We start from the raw sequence: 22,021 nt of genomic DNA on the forward strand, positions 1-22,021 counted from the left end.
ATGTTCTGGAGCATGTTGATATTAAGGGAGAGGAGGTGTTGAAGTTGTTAAAATACATTAGGACAGATAAGTCCCCGGGGCCTGACGGAATATTCCCCAGGCTGCTCCATGAGGTAAGGGAAGAGATTGCTGAGCCTCTGGCTAGGATCTTTATGTCCTCGTTGTCCACGGGAATGGTACTGGAAGATTGGAGGGAGGCGAATGTTGTCCCCTTGTTCAAAAAAAGGTAGTAGGGATAGTCTGGGTAATTATAGACCAGTGAGCAGTATGTCTATGGTGGGAAAGCTTTTGGAAAAGATTCTTAGAGATAGAATCTATGGGCATTTAGAGAATCACAATCAGCATGGCTTTGTGAAGGGCAGATCGTGTCTAACAAGCCTGATAGAGTTTTTTGAGGTGACCAGGCATATAGATCAGGGTAGTGCAGTGGATGTGATCTACATGGATCTTAGTAAAGCATTTGACAAGGTACCACACGGTAGGCTTATTCAGAAAGTCAGAAGGCATGGGATCCAGGGAAGTTGGCCAGGTGGATTCAGAATTGGCTTGCCTGCAGAAAGCAGAGGGTCATGGTGGAGGGAGTACATTCGGATTGGAGGATTGTGACTAGTGGTGTCCCACGAGGATCGGTTCTGGGACCTCTACTTTTTGTGATTTTTATTAACAACCTGTATGTGGGGATAGAAGGGTGGGGTTGGCAAGTTTGCAGACGACACAAAGGTTGGTGGTGTTGTGGAAAGTGTAGAGGATTGTCTTAGATTGCAGAGAGACATTGATAGGATGCAGAAGTGGGCTGAGAAGTGGCAGATGGAGTTCAATTCAGAGAAGTGTGAGGTGGTACACTTTGGAAGGACAAACTCCAAGGCAGAGTACAAAGTAAATGGCAGGATACTTGGAAATGTGGAGGAGCAGAGCGATCTGGGGGTACATGTCCACAGATCCCTGAAAGTTGCCTCACAGGTAGATAGGGTAGTTAAGAAAGTTTATGGAGTGTTAGCTTTCATAAATCGAGGGATAGAGTTTAAGAGTCGCGGGGTAATGATGCAGCTCTATAAAATTTTGGTTAGGCCACACTTGGAGTACTCAGTCCAGTTCTGGTCACCTCACTATAGGAAGGATGTGGATGCATTGGAAAGGGTACAGAGGAGATTTAACAGGATGCTGCCTGGTTTAGAGAGTGTACATTATGATCAAAGATTAAGGGAGCTAGGACTTTACTCTCTGGAGAGAAGGAGGATGAGAGGAGAGATGATAGAGGTATACAAGATAGTAAGAGGAATAAATAGAGTGGACAGCCAGCGCCTCTTCCCCAGGGCACCACTGCTCAAATACAATAGGATATGGCTTTAAGGTAAGGTTTGGGAAGTTCAAGGGGGATATTAGAGGAAGGTTTTTTACTCAGAGAGTGGTTGGTGCATGGAATGCACTGCCTGAGTTAGTGGTGGAGGCAGATACACTAGTGACATTTAAGAGACTACTAGACAGGTACATGGAGGAATTTAAGGTGGAGGATTATATGGGAGGCAGGGTTTAAGGGTTGGCACAACATTGTGGGCCGAAGGGCCTGTACTGTGCTGTATTGTTCTATGTTCTATATAAAGCAGGGCTGTGGTTTAAACCAAAATCAATTTCACCAAAGACCATATTCTCTGACAAAAGCCACAAAAAAAACAAAGACATTTTAGAATGAGATTAGAGAGCTTGCTTGCACCTTCTCTTAAATGTTATTGAAATTAAAAAAAACATTTGATGAGTTAGGAAACAGGAAGGAGAAACCTTAGGCATATCCTGTCTAATATTACTTTAAAATACTCAATTTTAGAAATTTTAACTTGTACATCAGCAATCTCGACAAGTGTACTATGTACTCTGCTCACAATTGTCAAAATGCACAGAGAGGAGCACATCTCAACAAAGAGTGAACTCTTGGTATTTGTTTCTGCATCCCACTCTTTCATCGCAAACAACCCATTAAAGTAAAATCTTAGTAGCACAACAGTTAAGATCAAATAAATCTAAAGCTACTCAACTATTTAACTTCACCAAAAATTAAATTTATCATTAACGTTTATCAGTATCCTTTCAATATTTGACATCTTTGAGCCTAGTGAACTTTGCTGGAGCTAACCTGCATCTCAAAGTCTGAAAAGCAAGAAAAGGATTTGCAAAAGACCAATTCCATCAAGGTACTTTCAATCAATTCAGTATTTCTGCTAAATATGAACATTACATTCAGGCTGTAGAGAATTACAGCCTCTATTATACTTTTGTCAGTTTTATGCTGACGAATGATTTTAGCAGGATCACCACAAGTGCGAGAGGTGGTGTTTGATGGGGTGGATAGGTTGGTCCTTTGGATTATTACATTGTCCTTCCACTGTTTACTCTTAGCCTCCAAATGAGCGCAAAACCCAAAGAGTTCAATGCATTTCCAGATAAATTTTCTATCAGTCTGAGCAGTCTTAAGACATTGATTGCCATGAGTTAGTGAGGATATTACATATTTTTCAGAGTAGCTTTGCAAAATTTCTTGAAGCAGTTTCTTTGTCTTCCCGTAAAGTTCTTGCTGGGATAGAACTCTAAGTGCACTTGCATTCAAATTCTTATGTCAGGTACGCACACAGATGGGCTTTCTTTGAAGCTAGTTAAGCATGATAAGAGGCACAGTGCAGGAATGATGGCCTGGGAAAGGGCAACTTACATGGATAAGAAAGAAGCATTGTAAGAACTTCTCCACGACTTTGGAGGAGAACAGATTATTGTTGCGTGGTTCACACCACATGCTACATTTGAGGTCTTCATCTGCATTCTGCTGGCTACTTAGAGGATTTTGTTTAAATATCTGCTCTCAAAAAAAGACAACTCCCAAGTGTCCCATATTGATCAGAGTCTCAACATGGATCTAGATTATACTGAGTAGATGTATGAGTTAAGTAGTAGGAGCAATTCAGTGAAGGATCTTTATCATCCTGCTTATAACAAGGTCCATCCTGAATGATGGTTTGAAGTCTTTTATATATATATATATGAGCATCACCTATGTATTGTATCTCAGAGGTGGTTGTGACCTTGGGTCTAGAGTTGAAGTGACAAAAGCTAAATAATCTCTCACTTAGTGTAAATTAATTACTCAATATTTGCAGTGAAGGTGATCTGATATACAGCATCACAGTAAGAAAGGCCAACAAGAGGATTAGTTCAAGGACATAGCTCACTTGACCTAAAGTTGCACTGGGATTGGGTCTGTGGGGAATCTGGTGGTTACAATCATGGTTTGCTCACCATTATGAGGAGGATAGTGTTTGTTGACAACCAAATACAAGGAACCTCCCTTTCCGTAAATTAATAGGGTTAAATAATACAATGTGCAGTAGTCTGTTCTGTTCTTGAAACTTTGAGTTGTCACACACAAAAATGATGTTCATTAGGCCTCCTTATGGAAAGAATCTACATTGCAACTGTGTGAGGAGCTTCAAAGTTCGAAGTACATTTATTATCAAAGTACACTATACGCAACCTTAAGATTCATCTCCTTACAGGCAGTCACAGAACAAAGAAAACCAAAATGACCAATAAAAAGGCCAAACACTCAATGTGCTAAAAAAAAAACCTATTGTGCAAACAATAAAAATAAGCAAATAACATACAGAACTGAAGTTCACGAAAGCGAGTCCATAGCCATGAAGCCAGTCATCACTGCAGCCGATACAACAGCCTCAGTTTAGTGCAGAGACAAGTAAATCCATGGAGCAACGAGCTAATCAGGCTCATCCCTTGCCTCCAGCCCTAACAAACTGACCTTTTCAATCCGGCCTGCTGCTTAAATCATTCTTCACTCTTAGACCTGAGCACTCCTACTTCAATTCTGCCCACACCCAACCTTTCCAATTTGGCCCAGTGCCTAAATTAATCAAACCTCAGGTTTGTCTACACTCCCATGCCCAGGCCTGCGCCCTGCCGCCATGACTCCGCCTCGCCTCTGTTCTGCCACATCAAATCGCTCTAGCATTGACCAAACCTCGGCTCATTCCCTGCTCTTGGGCCCGGGCCCTGCTACCTCAATTCGGCCTATACATGCTATGTCGCAACTGCCCTGTGCTGTTGAGACTTCAGTTCACACCACAAAAATGCCAGATCGTACAAACGATTCAAAAGCTCAGCTCTGAAAGGGAAGTTACAGGCTATTAATTGCAGTGATTACATCTGAGAACAAGCATGATTAATACAGTAAATAATAGCTTTGTTTGCTACCAGCAAATCGTTATTGTACTTCAGCGTCATTTTAAACTGGCTTCTATAAGGAGAGAGAGGAAGACAATTCTCACAATGACTTTCCCCATGTAGACAGCAGAGAAGACTCTGTAATTAGACTTGTCTCCTTGGTTGATGGTAGATTACAGTATCTCTAAGATTCCCTGGCATTTCAGATATAGATGTGGTCATGAATTAATGTCAAAAGCATTTATTTACTATGTTTTGGTATTTCAGCAGGTATTGTGTCTGATCCAGAGCCAGTACTCTTTTGTAACCATTTGCTGAGTTAGGGTACAGCAGAGGTTGCAGTGGACAACATGTTATGGAAAGCAGTCAAGGACAAACATGAAGTATGTGTCTTTCTGTTAACTACAAAATATTAAAGGAACAGTAGGGGGCAGTAATACTGAATCCACACTACCAGCTGCACAAAATCAGAACAGTTGACAATGCCATATGAATAAAACACTACTAATTAAAGGAACCAACACTGCCACACTAAACACATTCATTCTGAAACCAGCTTACATTTCACAGCAGAAAATCATTCAGCAAAACAACTAATGTCGCAAATGGTGTAATAGAAAGGATATCAAGTGTATTTAGCTGTAATTCAAATAATAAATACTGGAAATGTCCTTACATTGAGAATTTCTATTTGGGGGAATATACATTTCAAATTATATGAAATAAATTTTTGAGAAATCATGTTCACTCCCACTCATCATCATCACCATTCTTTCCCAAACTCCAAAGTCACAGTATCAAATTAAACATTAGTTAAAATAGATAAATGCTTGCTAGTAACTGAAAATTAAATAACTACAAGAGATCCTACAGATGCTGAAAATCCAGAGACACACAAAACGTCGGACGAACTCAGCAGATTAGGCAGCATCTATGGAAATGAATAAACAGTCAACATTTCAGGCTGAAACCCTCCATCAGGACTGGAAAGCAAGGGGGAAGATGCCAGTATAAGAAGGTGGGCAAAAGGGGAGGAGGTCAAGTTAGAAAGCGATAAGGTGAAGCCAGGTGGGTGAGGAACGGGTAATTCATCTCCTCCCTCACCTTCATTCAGGGCACCAAACAGTCCTTCCTGGTGAGGCAAAACTTCACCTGCAAAGCAGTGGTGGTCCTGCGCTGATGAAGATTGTGCAGGTGTTGTCAATCTGAACTGACTGGGGTCTGCAAATGCAGCAATTGAGGATCCAAGGAGATATTGAGGCCAAGATCTTGAAGTTTAATGATTAGTTTTGAAGGGACGGTGACACTGAATGCTGATCTCTAAGTATCTTGATGTATGCATCTATGCTGTCCAAATGTTCCAGGGTTGAGTGAAGATTCAATGACAACGCATTTGCTGTGGATCTATTGCTCTAGTAGACAACTGGAAGTGATTCAAGTCACTTTTCAGTCAGGAGTTGATATGTTTCATCACCAAAAACATTTCATCACTGTGGATGCAAGTGCTACTGGACAGCAGTCATTGAGGTAGGTTACCATGTTATTCTTAGGCACCAGTATAAGTGAAGCAGGTGAGTAACTCATGCTGCCGAAACAACAGGTTAAAGATCTCAGTGAACGCTCCAGGTTGTTGATCTACACAAATCTTTAGTACAGATACCCCACTTGGACTGGGTGCTTTTCGTGGGTTCCCTTCCTGAAGACTGCTCGCATGCTGGCCTCAGACTGAAATCACAGGATCGTTGGGGGCTGCAGGAGTTCATGATGGTTCCTTCATGTTTTGACAGTCAGAGTAAGCATAGAAGTTATTGATCTCATCTATAAGCGAAGCCCTGTGTCACTTGATTTTACTTTATAAGAGATAATAGCATTCAACACCTGCCACAACTGTCAAGTATCCTTCATTGAGTCAAGTTTAGTCTGGAATTGCACTTCGCCAGTAAGATAGCTTTCCAGAGATTGCATCTGGATCTCTTGTAACTTTCTTGGTTACCGGACTTGAATGCCTCTGACCTGGCCCTCAGCAGATTGCAGATCTCATGGTTCATCCAGGGCTTCTGATTGGGGAAGATGTGAATGCTTTTGTGGCGACACACTTGTCTACAAATGTTTTAATAAAGTCTGTGACAACTATGGTGTATTCATTCAGATCCACAGATGTTGAAGAGACTCTCAGGTAGCCACATGGATGTAAGAAAAATGGAGGGTTATGGGCTGTGTACGAAGGAAAGGTTAGATTGATCATGGAGTAGATCTCCAATTCTTCAGCACAACATTGTAGGCTGAAGAGCTCATACTATATTTTTGTATGTTCTATTCTTCCACTAGCTTTATGCAACAAATGGTAATTCCCCTCGTTAAGGTACAGACTGGGTCACCTTAATATTTTGAATGAAATTGGTCAGTGATAAACATTGTGAAGAATAGCAGGTACAATTCCCACATTCTTTGCATTTCAGATTCCGTGGGATTTGGCTTCTTCACTGTCAGCTGTAGCACAGTTTGAAACAATCTCAAAGTCAAGACATTATATTTCAATTTCTATTTTGAGTACTGGTCACAAAAAAAACCTGACCAGCATCCTAATCCAGTGCAAGCAAGTCTTTTGAGTATCATGTCAAAATCTCAGGTGGACATAAAAGACCTGGAAGCCCAAGTGTAAACAGAATGGGAACCTTTCTGGTGTTCTAGTTGATTCTTATCCCTCTTAAGTGTTCTCCATAATGGCTGAACAATCCAGTCAATTCAAGGGCAAATAGGGATGGAAAATAAAATGCTGCCCTTGCCAGTGACATCCAATTACCAAAAATGAATAATTAATAGATCTCACTGATATATGATCTGGTCATTATCATATCATACGTTTGTGGTAGCTTGCTTAGCCCAAATTGGTTGCACACTACATTGTAATTGTCTGTCCTTTAAAATTACTTCACAGGCTTCAGATTGTTCTAGGTCATTCTGAAAGGCACTCAGTGATTACAAGTCTTTTTACTTTTTCCTGACAATTACAAATGCAATGTTCTACCTCACTTTCATTTTTAAAATCAGCACTATCAGCAAAAATAGCCAGAGAATTAGACATTTGAAGAATGGGAAAGGTTACTACAGTCAACAAGCCAGAAGGATAACTATTTACTACATTAAGCAATGAATGTCCTTTATAGAAATGTAATTTATAATTGCATTACCAAGTAAAAACAATTCTTCAGACTTCACTTATTCCATATTGTTAACATGTGAACTCTTAATAAAATGACATGCACCAATCAACTACATTTAGAGTCCAAGTCATGTAGCATCAAAACAGGTTCTTCACCCCACCAATCAAATGCCTATCTATACTAATACCATTTACAAGCACTGAATTTGTAGCCTTCTATACCTTGGCTATTTAAGCTCTTGTTCAGATGCTATAATATCCTGAAAGTACCTTCCTTTAACTACCCATCTGGCAGTGCACAGCAGATTCCAGCTACTCTCAGAATGAAAGAGTTCTTCAAGTCCCTTCTAAATCTGTCTCCTCTAATTTTAATTAGCTCTACCATGGGGAAAAGTTTCCTCTTATCTACCTTATCTGTAATTTCATCAGGTGCAGCCTCAGCCAACTCTGCTCCAAGAAAAGCAAAAGCAGTCCATCCAGTCTTTCCTCATAAATAAGACATTCCGTCTCAAGCAACACCCTCAAATCTCAGTGCAATTGAATTCTTCCTACATAGTGGCAACCAGAACGGTATATGGTACTTTAGATGCAACCAAACCAATGTTATAAAGAAGTACTATAACCACTTCAGACCTGTATTTTATGCCCTGACCAATGAAGGCTAATAGGCCCATTTGCTTGCTTCACCTCATCTACCTCATCTGTCACACTCTTGTTCCCCATGACTTGGAACATCTAATGATTAAGAGATGACCATTCTTTTTACCAAGAGAATTCTCCTCCATGATCCTAACCTCAGTTTACCACCAAATGCCAACATACTCAAGATACTGAATACTGCCATCACCAAACAAGAAACAGTCCTCCCTGATGCATTTCAAATTATAGAAATGAACTTCAATCAGGCTTATCTGAAGAAATCTTGACCAATTATCATCAGCATATAACCTGCAGTACTAGAGATCCCAACACACTAGATGACCGCTATACTACGATTAAGAATGCCTACCGTTCTCCTTCTCTTACCTGCATACAGGCAAGGATAAACAGCAAGGCTCCAGGATTGCTTCAAGATGGTGGAATGGGCCATGTTCAAGGACTCAGCAGAATAGACCACAGTTGTCACGGACTTTCTAAAATCAGTTATACATAAGCGTATCCCCACAAAATCATTCAGTCTTCCCCAACTAGAAGCCCTGGATGAACCATGAGATCCGCAATCTGCTGAGGGTCAGATCAGTGGCATTATGGTCTAGAAACAAAGCAAGATCAAGATGTCCAGATACAATCTCCGGAAAGCCATCTCATAGGTGAAGTGACAATTCTGGACCAAAAATGCTCAACTGCTGCAACAGGGTTTGAATGTTATTATCTCTTACAAAGTGAAACCAAACAACATAGGTGGCATCAAGGCTTCACTCCCAGATAAGCTCAATACCTTCTATGCTGGCTTTGACCATCAAAACATGGAGGAACCTTCACGAACTGTCACAGAACCCAATGCCTCTGTGATTTCAAGCTGAGGCCAAAGTGAGAACATCCTTCAGGAGGGTGAACCCACGAAATGCATCCAACCCAGATGGGGTAGCTGGCCGAGTATTAAACACCTGCATTTATCAACTGGCTGGAATGTTCACTGGTATCTTCAATCTCTCGCTTTGGCAGTCTGGAGGACCCACCTGCTTCAAGAAGGCTTCAGCTATACCAGTGCCTATGAAGAATGTGGTGACCTGCATCAACACTAGCACTTGCATCTATTGTGATGAAGTGCTCTGAGAGGTTAGTGATGAAACATATGACCCCTGCCTGAGGGGCAACTTGAATCAACTCCAATTTGCTTAACAGCTCAACAGGGCCACAGCAGAAGCAGTTTCATTGGCTCTTCACTCAACCCTGGAACATCAGGATGCTCTTTATTGACTACAGCTCAACATTCTGTACCATCATCTCCTCAAAACTTATCAATAAGCTTTAAGACCTTGGCATCAATACCTCCTTGTGCAATTGGACCCTCAATGTTCTGACTTGCAGAGCCCAGTCAGTTTGGATTGGCAACAGTTCCATCAGAATCTCCATCACAGGTGCAATGCAAACCTGTGTGCTTTGGCCCCTACTCTAATCTCTTAATATTTATGACTGTGAGGCTAAGCACAGTTCCAATGCCTTATTTAAGTTTACTGATAACACCACTGTTGTTGGTCAAATCAAAAGTGGTGACGAAACAGCATATAGGAGGGAGATTAAAAATCGGGGTATGTGGAGCCACAATAACCTTTCACTCAATGTCAGCAAGACCAAGGAGCTGACTATTGACTTAAAGAGGAAACCGGAGGTCCATGAGCCAGTCCTCATCAGGGGATCAGAGATGGAGAGGGTCTCTACATTAGCAACTTTAAATTATTTGGCGTTATCATTACAGAGAATCAGTCCTAGGCCCAGCATGTAAGTGCAATTAGGAAGAAAGCATGCCAATGCCTCTACTTCCTTAAAAGTTTGTGAAGATTCGGTATGACGTCTAAAACTTTGACAAACTTCTATAGATGTGTAGTGGAGAGTATACTGACTGGTTGCATCACGCCCTGGTACGGAGACACCAATGCCCTTGGATGGCAAATCCTACAAAGTAGTAGATACTGCCTAGTTCAGCATGGGTAAAGCACTCCCACCATTGAGCACATCTACATGGAGCGCTGTTACAGTAAAGCAGCATCCATCATCAAAGACACCCACCATCCAAGCCATACTCTCTTCTTGCTGTTCCCAGTAGGTACATGGTACAGGAGGTTCAGGAACAGTCATTACCCTCAGTCATCAGGGTATTGAACCAGTGGGGATAACTTTACTCTGTTTTACTCATCCCCTCACTGAACTGTTCCCATAACCTATGGATACACTTTCTAGGCTTCTTCATCTCATGTTCTAAATATTTATTGCTTATTTAATTATTATTATTATTATAATAGTTTTTTTCCCTACGGTATTGCACAATTTCTCTTTTGCGCATTGGTTGTTCGTCCATTCTATTGAGTGTGGTCTTTCATTGGTTCTATTATGTTTCTTTGATTTACTGAGTATGCTGCAAGAAAATTAATCTCAGGGTTATATATGGTACATGTTCTTCGATAATAAACTTACTTAACTTTGAATTTCAGTTACTCAGACAGGACCTTCCCATAGTAAATCTTTCTTTTCAAATCTTTTTATTAATTTTTTAAAAAAACAGAAGAAAAATATTATTACAAGACATTTGAGAGTACATAATAGATTAATTGACATTCAAATATATATTGATCAATACATAGAATCTCTCAAACTCATATTATAATATAAATGATTTAAGAGAAAAAAAAAAACCCCAAAAGAAAACAACAACAACTAAATAAAAAAAAACTAACCAACATGGGCAATCGCATAATGTTATATATATACAGTAGTGCCTATGACTCCCAACCTCCATCCACACAATTCAGGATAGTGGCAATAAGGTTCAGGATCAGACCGTTTAATTCATATGAAAATGCTGAATAAATGGTCTCCAAGTTTCCTCAAATTTAACTGAAGAATCAAAAACCACACTTCTAATTTTTTCTAAACTTAAACAGGAAATAGTTTGGGAAAACCACTGAAATACAGTTGGAGGGTTAGTTTCTTTCCAATTCAGTAAAATGGATCTTCTAGCCATTAGTGTAACAAATGCAATCATTCGTTGGGATGAAACGGATAAACACTTATTATCTATCATTGGTAGGCCAAAAATTGCAGTAAAAGGATGTGGTTGGAGATTAATAATGGAGGAATGGCAGGAAGAACTGCATTGCCCTATATCTACTGAGCAATGGGAAAAAATTTTATTATTGGTAAACTCATCCTCTATCTGTGCTAAACATGCTCTAATACAATTTAAGGTTGTACATAGAGCTCACATGTCTAAAGATAAACTTGCTCGATTTTATTCGTATGTTAATCCAACCTGTGATAGATGTCATTCTGATATAGCTTCGTTGACTCATATGTTTTGGTCTTGTCCTTGTTTACAAAACTATTGGAAAGATATTTTTAATATTATTTCAAGAGTTTTAAATATTAATCTCCAACCACATCCTTTTACTCCCATAGTAAATCTATACTACTTTTAATTCCTGCCTTTCCAATTACAAATTCATCCTGACCTCAATGTTTTCCAAAAACTTCTCTAACACTGATATTATTCCTACTGTCTTTCTTTAATAACAAGCCATATTTCTCTAGTGATCTACTACTTGAAATTTTAACGTCATCACTTCAGAGGAATGCAATAATGAAGAGGGCAATTCTTGGACGAATAATTCAGCTACCTGGACTAATTATCTAGAGACAAAAGCTTTCAATTCCACTGTGTCAGCTGAAGATTTTAAATTCAATTAACTAAATAATCTGGAATCACTAACATAAGTAATAAATACCACAAATAGAAAGTGCTTATACTGGAGATCCATTGGGTTAAGTCCTTTAGGAAAGGTATTTCCTATCTTCACCTGCTCTTGCTTACGCACATTTCGAAAACAACTGCAATGTTATTACAATTATAATCCTGCAAAACGGACAAGCAAGTTGCTCATTTTAAAAAAAACAAAATGATAAATTGTTCCTTGTAAGTAATATCTGATGAACAAATCATATAATCGTAGATATACAGCACAGAAATTAGTCACTTTTCCCTACCTTCATCCATGCCAACTGTGATTCCTATGCACACTAGACGATTTCTCCACAACTTTTATATTCAAGTACCTATCCAAATGCCTCATAAACATAATCATATGACTCCATTATTTGCTTCGGCAGCTTGTTCCAGATACTCACTACCTTCTCTATGGAAAAATGCACCCTCAGATCTCCTTTAAATTTCTCCCTTCTTACCTTAAACCCGTGCTCAATAGTTCTGACTTACCCTGCCCAGAGAAAGAAAGATAAATGCAGCTTTTACTCCAACATAATGTATTATGTAAGGCTAACCTACTGAAATATAATGTGGATCTATCCACTAACAAATTCAATAAGATGCTAAAATGTAGAGCAATAGTATAATTTAAAATGAATCACTGATCATGCAGCTTTCATATTATTTTAGAACAAAACATCATGGCCTTGTTTTCACCGCACATACAATCAAGTCTTAAAAGACTGGTTTGTTCAGAGCTCACAGCATGCAATACATCTCACCTAATGGTTGGGCTCAGTTTTCCCTTATCTTGTCTTTACCCTCAGCAGGATCATTCAACATCCATGTGGTGCAGCAAACATTCAGCTGGACCAGTGCTCCACTATTTCAAGGGTCAAGTGTCCCTGCTAGCAGGAATATGGAAAGCTGTAAAATCACCTATTCATTCCATCAGATAGTCAGCCTGCATTAACTGCTCAGAGCACAGATTCAATTTGTCACAAAAATCACCTGACAGATGCATTTAAGACCGAAGGGATAGCACCTTTGTGCCACTTTATATAAAAGCACTAAACCAAACAATGCTAATAACAGCTTTATTTTTGAATAGATCACAGTTCAACGTTTAGTGAACTAAATTAAACCATGCCTGTGAAATCATGCCTTGGGTACAAACTGAAATAACCGCAATGCAGAAAACTAACTGCTATACTGCTGTAAAACAAAGGCTAATACTGGTACAGAGCATCAAGAGGCTGGATAGCTGGAATAAGATTCGCAAGTGAGCCTGCACTATGACGTATATTAATTTAAAATAGCATGACAAGAATGAGGTGGGAGCGTTTTAAGCGTGAAATTTCACTGTGATCTATCAATGCCTAATTTTATCATCCAGTTAAAAGGTAACATTCCTTACTTTTTACAAGTAAATATTCTGACAACAGAGCATCCATTCCACATCTTTATAAACTAAATAGTTCTTCACAAAAAGAACATACTTCTAATATTCAATTGAGAAAAGTGGTGCAAAATTTGCATATTGTTTAGAGCTATAACAAAGAATGATAGCCATAATTCCTCAATAATCTTCTGACAGATTTTGATACATCACAATTGTAAATACAGGATTGATACTGAAAGCTTTACTGAAAAGATGAATCAGAACAGTGGAAAACACATCTATTCCCAGTGTCAGGGACACAATAGAAACAGAAGAAAAGAGGTAGCTGAACATTGTAAGATAGAAATGACAAGAGTGAGCACAGGTGAATGAGATAAAAATCTGTGCTAAGAAGTGCAATGCCTACTTATTTCCTCCTTAAGAGGGGGCGGGGAGGGGTAAATCAAAGCTGGTCCCAATTAGCAGCTGTGCAAAGGTCATAGCAGTCCTGGGTCCTAATCAGTGTTTTTACAATATAAACTGGACTGCAGCTGCAGCACTCTCAGATACAGATCTGAGAATGAAAAAGATCACAGAGAGTTCACCCTGACTAACATTAAGCAACAACTGTTTCAGCAACTAATGAAATTAAACTTCTCAGTAGCCTGACAGATCTTGATTCTCACTCACAGTCAATACCTTCAAGAAATAAGAAAAATAGCAAATTGCTTCTGCAACTCTGAGTGAATGATCATTAATTATAGAATGTAGTCACATTCTAAGTGACAGAATTAACAAAACACTTCCCTATTACATAAATGTCAAAAGTGCAGAAAGAAACTATTGAACTTACAAAATATAAGTATAATAAACTCCGATCATCCTTTCTTTCATTTCCTAATAGGAGATTTCCTGTCAAGTTTCAATTCCAAGTTCAGAAATAACACATTTTCCAAAGCAATTATGCAATACAATAGGGTATTTTAAGAGACTATTGGATAGGTACGTGGAGCTTAGAAAAATAGAGGGCTATGGGTAACTCTAGGTAATTTCTAAAGTACATGTTCGGCACAGCTTTGTGGGCCAAAGGACCTGTATTGTGCTGTAGGCTTTCTATGTTTCTAATTGTTTTAAATAGATGTGGCAAAATTATTTCAATTCAGACCCTGTCCATTGATTAACAGTGGAACTTAACTGCATTACCATCAATGAAACAGAAAATTCTCCTGGCTGCTAGCTAGGAGCACCCTACTGAAATGACTAATGTTCTGAATAATACTACTAGAACCAGTGCCACTCAGAACAGCCATGTTAGTAGCATGTCAGAATGCAACAGAAATAACGGTGATAAAGAGGAAATTACCCCAATTCCCTCCACTAAATCAGAAATAGTAGAGGGAGTGAAAAGTTTTTGAAGAAGCAACAGAAGACATTGGGTTTAAACTAATGCCCAAGGAATATCAGGGTACTTAAGGCCCTTTATCTCCAATAACCATCAGCTTAATTAATATAAATTCCATGGAAAATGCTTAGAAATTTGAATAGGGATTTCACCATAACCATAGCATTGAAAGAGGGCACAAGCTGCTTTTCAGATTCTATTACCATTAACAATAAGCTAAGTAAGAAGATATTAGAAGTAATTAAAAGTTCAGATAAAGAGGTGTGTTTAAAGATCATCTTAGTGAGAAAGGGATTAAGAGATTCAGGAAGGAATCTCTTTAATATAACTTCAACAGAAATGTAAATTTAATAGAAAACTCTAACATAAATGATGAATTATTAAATGTAGCGAAATGAAAGAGACCAGAATAGGAAGTATGTAAAGGTCTTGGACTAGACAAGGTTAGAAAATTAAAGAATGAGACAGAGAAAGGCTTTAAAACATGGTGTTAAATATTTCTTAATTGGAAGTCAATAAAGGTCAAAGAGCAATAGACGAATGATGAATGGGATTTGATCCAAGAAACTAGCTGCGCAGTTTGGATGAAATATTGTTTACAGATGGTTTAAGATTATGTGCTTTTAAGAAGGTAACTACATAGATCAGGATATATTTTTAAACCAACAGATAAATTGCAGGGGTTACACAGAGTGGTCAGTTGGCAGGATTGGTGATAGTGGTGTGGGGGAGCACAAGAGAGAAATGACCAAATGCAATGCAAGTGGAAGGAAACAGTAATCCAGGTCAGGGTCAAATAGATGCGATACAAGACAGACCGACAGAGAGAGAGAGACAGACTACAAGGTTATGGGCACCATAAACTACAAAGGTTGGATCACATGCCAAGTTAGCTTCACATTCAGCTTTGGTAAAGTCAAACTTGTGTTTAACAAAACCTAATCACCCACAAAGGTACTAAAGCCCTACATGCATTCTATTCCAGTCACTCAATCCTCTACAGTTTAATATTGTGTACACTGTGTCTCAGTGATTGGAAAAGAAATTGAAGTGACAATGCTGGTTAAATGGCAAAATGCCAGTGAGGCCCTAGTTCTATATACAACCAGCCAAATTATACTAATTATCGTAGCACCGTATCCATCATTGTGTGTGTGTGTGTGTGTGTGTGTGTGTGTGTGTGTATTCACACACACATGTATATTCTTTTTCCAAAGAAGTACCTTTACCTCACAGATCTTACCTTACATTATAGTTCTTCTAGAATTCCAAATATTTACATAGCAAAAAACAAACTGACTGAAAATTAATTGTGAATCAATCCAACAATTATTAAAAGCCATTAAAATAGATACAAATTTGTAGTAGTAGTAAATATCCAAGCACCTCAAGCTGTCCTTCAAACTCAACACTGGACACACAACAGATATTGTGACAGCAGATCAATATTCTTCCTTTGCTCTATCCTAACCTCTAGTCACAAAAACACAAGATTGATGCTCCTATTTGGAGCCTTCAGGCTCCACTGCTGTGTGCAGCACTATAATAAGCAAACAGTAACCAGTTCCTACTTCAATTCCTTCCACAGGAATGGAAACAGCCAAGTAGAATTCATTGATTTCCAAAAATACTCACACTAAATGAATAATTATATCATATAGATAGAAAATATATGCAGTTATGTTTAAAAGCTCAGAAGACAAAACCCAAATTATTCAAGAGATTTTGTTCAGATGACAAAAGATCAAAATCTTTCCAAATTATCAACAGATAAACACGTTTAGCTGCATTATTAACTACTCCGTCTCTCAAAGACTTTTGCATAGCTGCTAAGTGACAATTTATAAAATTCGGAACACTACACTGACCCCAGCTTTGATCCTTATGCATCTGTTATCCAACTCTAGACTACTGCACCAAGCCCACAGCTATACACATTAGCAGACGTTGGAGGCACTGAACATTGCCACAAATGCTTCAAAAGTCCATGCATCCAATTTTATCTCATGTTCTCTCAACATGAAGACCCTTTAACATATTCAAAGTAAATTTATTATCAATGTACCTACTGTATATGTTACCATATACTACCCTGAGATTCATTTTCTTATGGTCACAGTAAATACAAAGAAACACAACAAAAATCAATGAAATAAAATGCACATAGACAATGTACAAAACACAACAAATTATGCAAATACAAAAAAGAAAATAAAACTAGGTAATATTGAGAACATGAAAATGAGTCTAATAGGTTCCATGTGTCCTGGGTACATGGAAACTTTATTTTTTAACTCCCAACTCTAGGCTTCTCATTTTGATAAACATCTTGCCCAGAGATCAGTCAACCATATTTACCAGGACTACTTACAGCTTGGTAATCTGGAACCTGCAATGCATTGAATTTAAACATATCCCAAAATCTCTATTGCCTCACAATTTCTCATCTTCTTCCTTCATTCCACCTGTAACTGTTGTTCCCAATTTTCTGTTAACAAATGCTTTCGAAAATTTGTCCTATATTTATTTTTGTTTTGCTAAAGTCCAACCTCAAAAACCTTTTCAAAATTTAATTTTGTACCAAGCACATACTTTACTAGATTTGATCAATATCCTTCTCTGCATCTGCTTTACTTTTCCTGCCTATTAAACATCATCTCTACTGATAAAATGCTCATCATACCAATTGTTATTTCACCAAAAACCTCTTGTCCCCTAAAACAAACTTCTTGCCTACAATACTGTACTTCATCCAATTTATTCTTGTAAAGATGTGGAATCAGTTCCTGGATATCACAATTTTAAATTAAGTCTTTTCTTATCCCAGCACTGGGTTCATTACATATTGCTTCTGCAAACTATTTCAGTCCTATATTACTGTAACAACCTCCTCTGTTTAAACAATGCTCATCACCCCAAATCTTCGCCTTGAACTCTAGAATTCTGAAACCTTGTTGCCTATCTTTTTGCTTCCCTTCAGCTTATCAAAACTACCTCTCGCCTGTACCAAATTATTTTCTGATATCCTGGAATTTTTTTTGAAAGCTGAACACACCTTGATTTTGCGTAAAGCAGAAATTTCCTCTAAGACAAGAATATTGCTTTAAATTAGATAATAGGAAATGCACATAAAGGGCAAGACAATTTACTCCATTCCAGTAAAGAAAGAAGCTTATGCACAACAGTGCACCAAGGTTACCTTCCCAAGTTCAGAACCGTACTGCAAGAGACAAGAGGTACGAAACAACTTTCACCAATCCATGCAGCATTTTCAAGCTTTATACACACTATCTTAAGGTGAAGCAAAAAATTAATAATTTCTCTTAGCATTGGGGAAAATATTTACATGCTAAACATCTATTTACAGATAATCAGTAACAAATGGAATACTTAGTTTTATTCATATTTTCCTACCTAGAATCCATTTAAAGTTCAAAGTAAATTTGTTATCAAAGTGCATATATATCACCGTAGACAACCTTGAGATTAATTTTCTTGTGTGCATACCCAGTAAATCTATAGAACAAAAACCATAACAGAATCAATGAAAAACTGCCCAATTTGGGCATTCAAACAGAGTGCAGAAGACAACTATGCAACTACAAAAATAAAATAATTATATTAGATAAATAAAAATAAATTATTGAGAACACACGAGATGAAGAATCCTTGAAAATGAGTCCATAGGCTGTTAAGATATTTCAATGACAGGGTAAGTGAAGTTATCCCTTCTGGTTCAAGAACCTGATGGCTGAGTGGTAGTAACTGTTCCTGAATCTGGAAATGTGAGTCATGAAGCTCCTGTACCTTCTTTCTGATAGATAAGATTATTAACTTACAGCCTACAAGGCTATTTAATTATAACAGTATGAATTAAGAGAAATAACCAATCTGCCTCTCAAGTCTACTCTGCTATTTAATGAATGCAATCCCCTCAAAATATTTCAAATTCCAACTCACACAAGATTATCTTGTTTCAAATTTCTTCCCAAGACAACATCCATTCTAGGTATTAGCATATTCAATTTTCTCTGAGCTGCTTCCAATGCTTCCTTAAACATTGGTGCTGTAGACAATACTTCAGATGAGTTTTTATCATTGCCCTAAATAACTAAAACATAGCCTAACTGCTTTTGCAATCATTCAAACAACAATATTGCTGGCTTCACAAGATGTTGATCAGCTGCGCATTTAGGAGGAGGGAGGTTAAATTGCTGGTGAAGTTAATCTGACGAGTGTGAGCCGTTGAATTTTGGAAGGTCAAATGCAAGAAAGCATACAGTAAATGACAGTATCCTTGCAAATATTGACGTTGAAGGATCTTGGAGTGTAAGCACATTACTCCCTGAAATTGATAACACAAATGGATTGGGCAGTAAAGGTAGAGTACAGCATACTTGCCTTCATCAGACAGGACGCTGAGTATAAAAATTGTGTTACGTCTAGATAAAAACTTTAGTTAGACCACATTTTAGAGTTCTGCACACTGTTCTGACTACCACATTATAGGAAAGATGTGAAGGCTTTGGAGAATGCACAGAAGAGATTCAGCAGGATGTTGCCTTGATTGGAGTATTAGCCATAAGGATTGGATGGTCTTGCTAGAGCATTGGAGGCTGATGGGAGATCCAACATTAGTACAGGTGTCTCTTCCCCTCCCCCCCACAAAGGTAGTGTGTTCCTATGAAACCCTTCTTAAGCCGAAATGGCATAAAGCGAAGAACCATTAATTTATATGGGAAAAATTTTCATAAAAGCGAAAATCCTCTTTGTAATGTGAAAATAGGTTACTAATGTAGGTCTTTTGCAAAAGCGAAGTGGTGTAAAGCAAACATATGTAAAGCGGGGTCACCTGCATATAAAATGAAAGGCATAGATAGGGCAGGAAGTACTTCCTCCCCCACAAGATGGAAGTATCAAATACTAGGCAGCATAGGTTTAGGATGAGAGGGGGGGAAAGTTTAAATGAAGCATGTCCACCCCCATCCCAACTCACACAGAGTAGTATGCGCCTATAAAGACAGTAGTAGGGAAGATAGTGATAGAATACGATACAGCAGAAGCATTTAAAGGGCATTTATACAGAGGCACAAACAGGTAGATACAGATATAGAGGGATACAGACCTAATGCAAACAAATGGGATTATTAAAACTGGCATTATGGTTAGGACAGATGTGATGGCCAAAGGGTCTGTTCCTGTTCTTTGTTTCCTAGTTACTTGCTAGATACCAACATTTTGGAAATCATGACTTCCCACTTACTTTTATGCAATAATATGTATTTTTTATGATTCATCCTATCTTTAACATTTTTAGTGAACCACAAATTGTGGATTACTCCATTGGAATTTTTCTTTCTCACTGGAAAGCTACAAGAGCCTCTTAATTGGTTTTCTCAATTGACTAATTCCTTAACACAAAATACCAGCTCACTTTAGCTAGATCTACTTTTGTGTTCTCTTATTGACCATATTTTTAATTTGAAAAATTCTGTCAGGGATGTCATTAAAATACATTTGACAATCAGACTAGAGTTGCTGATATAAAAATGCAGCCAGTTTAGAACTGAGAGAGATACAACATTGGAACAAACTATTCAACCCACCAAGTCTGCATTCATATATTTATGCTATTCCTATCCTGATCAATTTTATTTAGCCCCAGGGTGCTCAAAGCCTGTGACCCCCAGCTATGTGGAGTACTTCACCATGTCTTCAACCTGAGCCTGAGTCTCCAGAGGGTTCCTGTGCTGTGGAAGACGTCCTGCCTCATCCCTGTACCGAAGATGCCGCACCCCAGTGGCTCCAATGACTACAGACCGGTGGCATTGATCTCCCACATCATGAAGACCCTGGAGAGACTTGTTCTACAGCAGCTCCGGCCTATAGTTAGGCCACACTTAGAACCCCTCCAGTTCGCCTACCAGCCCCGACTAGGAGTTGAGGATGCCATCGTCTACCTGCTGAACCGTGTCTACGCCCACCTGGACAAGACGGCGAGCACTGTGAGGGTCATGTTTTCTGACTTCTCCAGTGCGTTCAACACCATCTGCCCTTTTCTGCTGGGTGAGAAGCTGACAGTGATGCAGGTGGATGCTTCCCTGGTGTCATGGATTATTGATTACCTGACTGGCAGACCACAGTACGTGCGCTTGCAACACTGTGTGTCAGACAGTGGTCAGCAGCACTAGGGCTCCACAGGGGACTGTCCTGTCTCCCTTTCTCTTCACCATCTACACCTCGGACTCCTACTGCACAGTCTTGCCATCTTCAGAAGTTTTCTGATGACTCTGCCATAGTTGGATGCATCAGCAAGGGAGATGAGGCGGAGTACAGGGCTACGGTGGGAAACTCTGTCACGTGGTGTAAGGAGAATCATCTGCAGCTTAATGTGAAAAAGACTAAGGAGCTGGTGGTGGACCTGAGGAGGGCTAAGGCACCAGTGACCCGTTTCCATCCAAGGGGTCAATGTGGACATGGTGGAGGATTACAAATACCTGGGGATACAAATTGACAATAAACTGGACTGGTCAAAGAACACTGAGGCTGTCTACAAGAAGGGTCAGAGCTGTCCCTACTTCCTGAGGAGACTGAGGTCCTTTAACATCTGCCGGATGATGCTGAGGATGTTCTACGAGTCTGTGGTGGCCAGTGCTATCATGTTTGCTGTTGTGTGCTGGGGCAGCAGGCTGAGGGAAGCAGACATCAACAGAATCAACAAACTCATTCGTAAGGCCAGTGATGTTGTGGGGGTGGAACTGGACTCCCTGACGGTGGTGTCTGAAAAGAGAATACTGTCCAAGTTGCATGCCATCTTGGACAATGTCTCCCATCCACTCTATAATGTACTAATTAGGCATAGGACTATGTTCAGCCAGAGACTCATTCCACCGAGATGCAACACTGAGTGTCATAGGAAGTCATTCCTGCCTGTGGCCATCAAACTTTACAACTCCTCCCTCGGAGTGTCAGACACCCTGAGCCAATAGGCTGGTCCTGGACTTATTTCCATTTGGCATGATTAACTAATTTTTATTTAATTATTTGTGGTTTTATATTGCTATCTTTCTACACTATTCTTGGTTGGTGCGACTGTAACGAAATCCAATTTCCCTCGGGAGCAATAAAGTATGTCTGTCTGTTTTCTTTACATCAACTCTTTTCTAAAAGATCTACCATTCATCTACACTAGGGACATTCACAATGGCTAATGGCCAAAATACTTACCGTTCAGCTGCACACTGCACACTTACCAAATATCACAAAGTAAATGGAGGAATCCTGTGGGGTCACAGGGAGAATGTGCAAACTTCACACAGATAGGTCAGGATTGAATCTTGGTCAGTGAAAACATGAGGCAGCAGTCTGCCCACTGCTCCACTGTACCCCTCCACCCATTTGTCCAAATAGAAATGTTAAAGAACTGAGGATGCT

At 39.1% G+C, this 22,021-nt stretch overlaps 1 protein-coding gene across 15 annotated transcripts in view; it reads right to left on the bottom strand.

Moving 5' to 3' along the window:
- LOC140719458 (RNA binding protein fox-1 homolog 1-like) overlaps positions 1–22,021 on the bottom strand; it is a 267,927-nt gene that overhangs the window by 187,195 nt on the left and 58,711 nt on the right. Inside the window, exon 1 of one of the 15 annotated variants that reach the window (XM_073034150.1) lies at positions 12,587–12,724. The exons of 13 other annotated variants lie outside the window; for them this stretch is intronic. The gene's annotated coding sequence lies outside the window, so the exon portion shown is untranslated. Of the gene's footprint in view, positions 1–12,586; positions 12,725–22,021 lie in introns of those variants that run through there. One more of the 15 variants, XM_073034149.1, reaches the window with a different exon arrangement.

The sequence above is a fragment of the Hemitrygon akajei genome, chromosome 31 (genome assembly GCF_048418815.1).
Source record: "Hemitrygon akajei chromosome 31, sHemAka1.3, whole genome shotgun sequence".
Classification (NCBI taxonomy): domain Eukaryota; kingdom Metazoa; phylum Chordata; class Chondrichthyes; order Myliobatiformes; family Dasyatidae; genus Hemitrygon; species Hemitrygon akajei.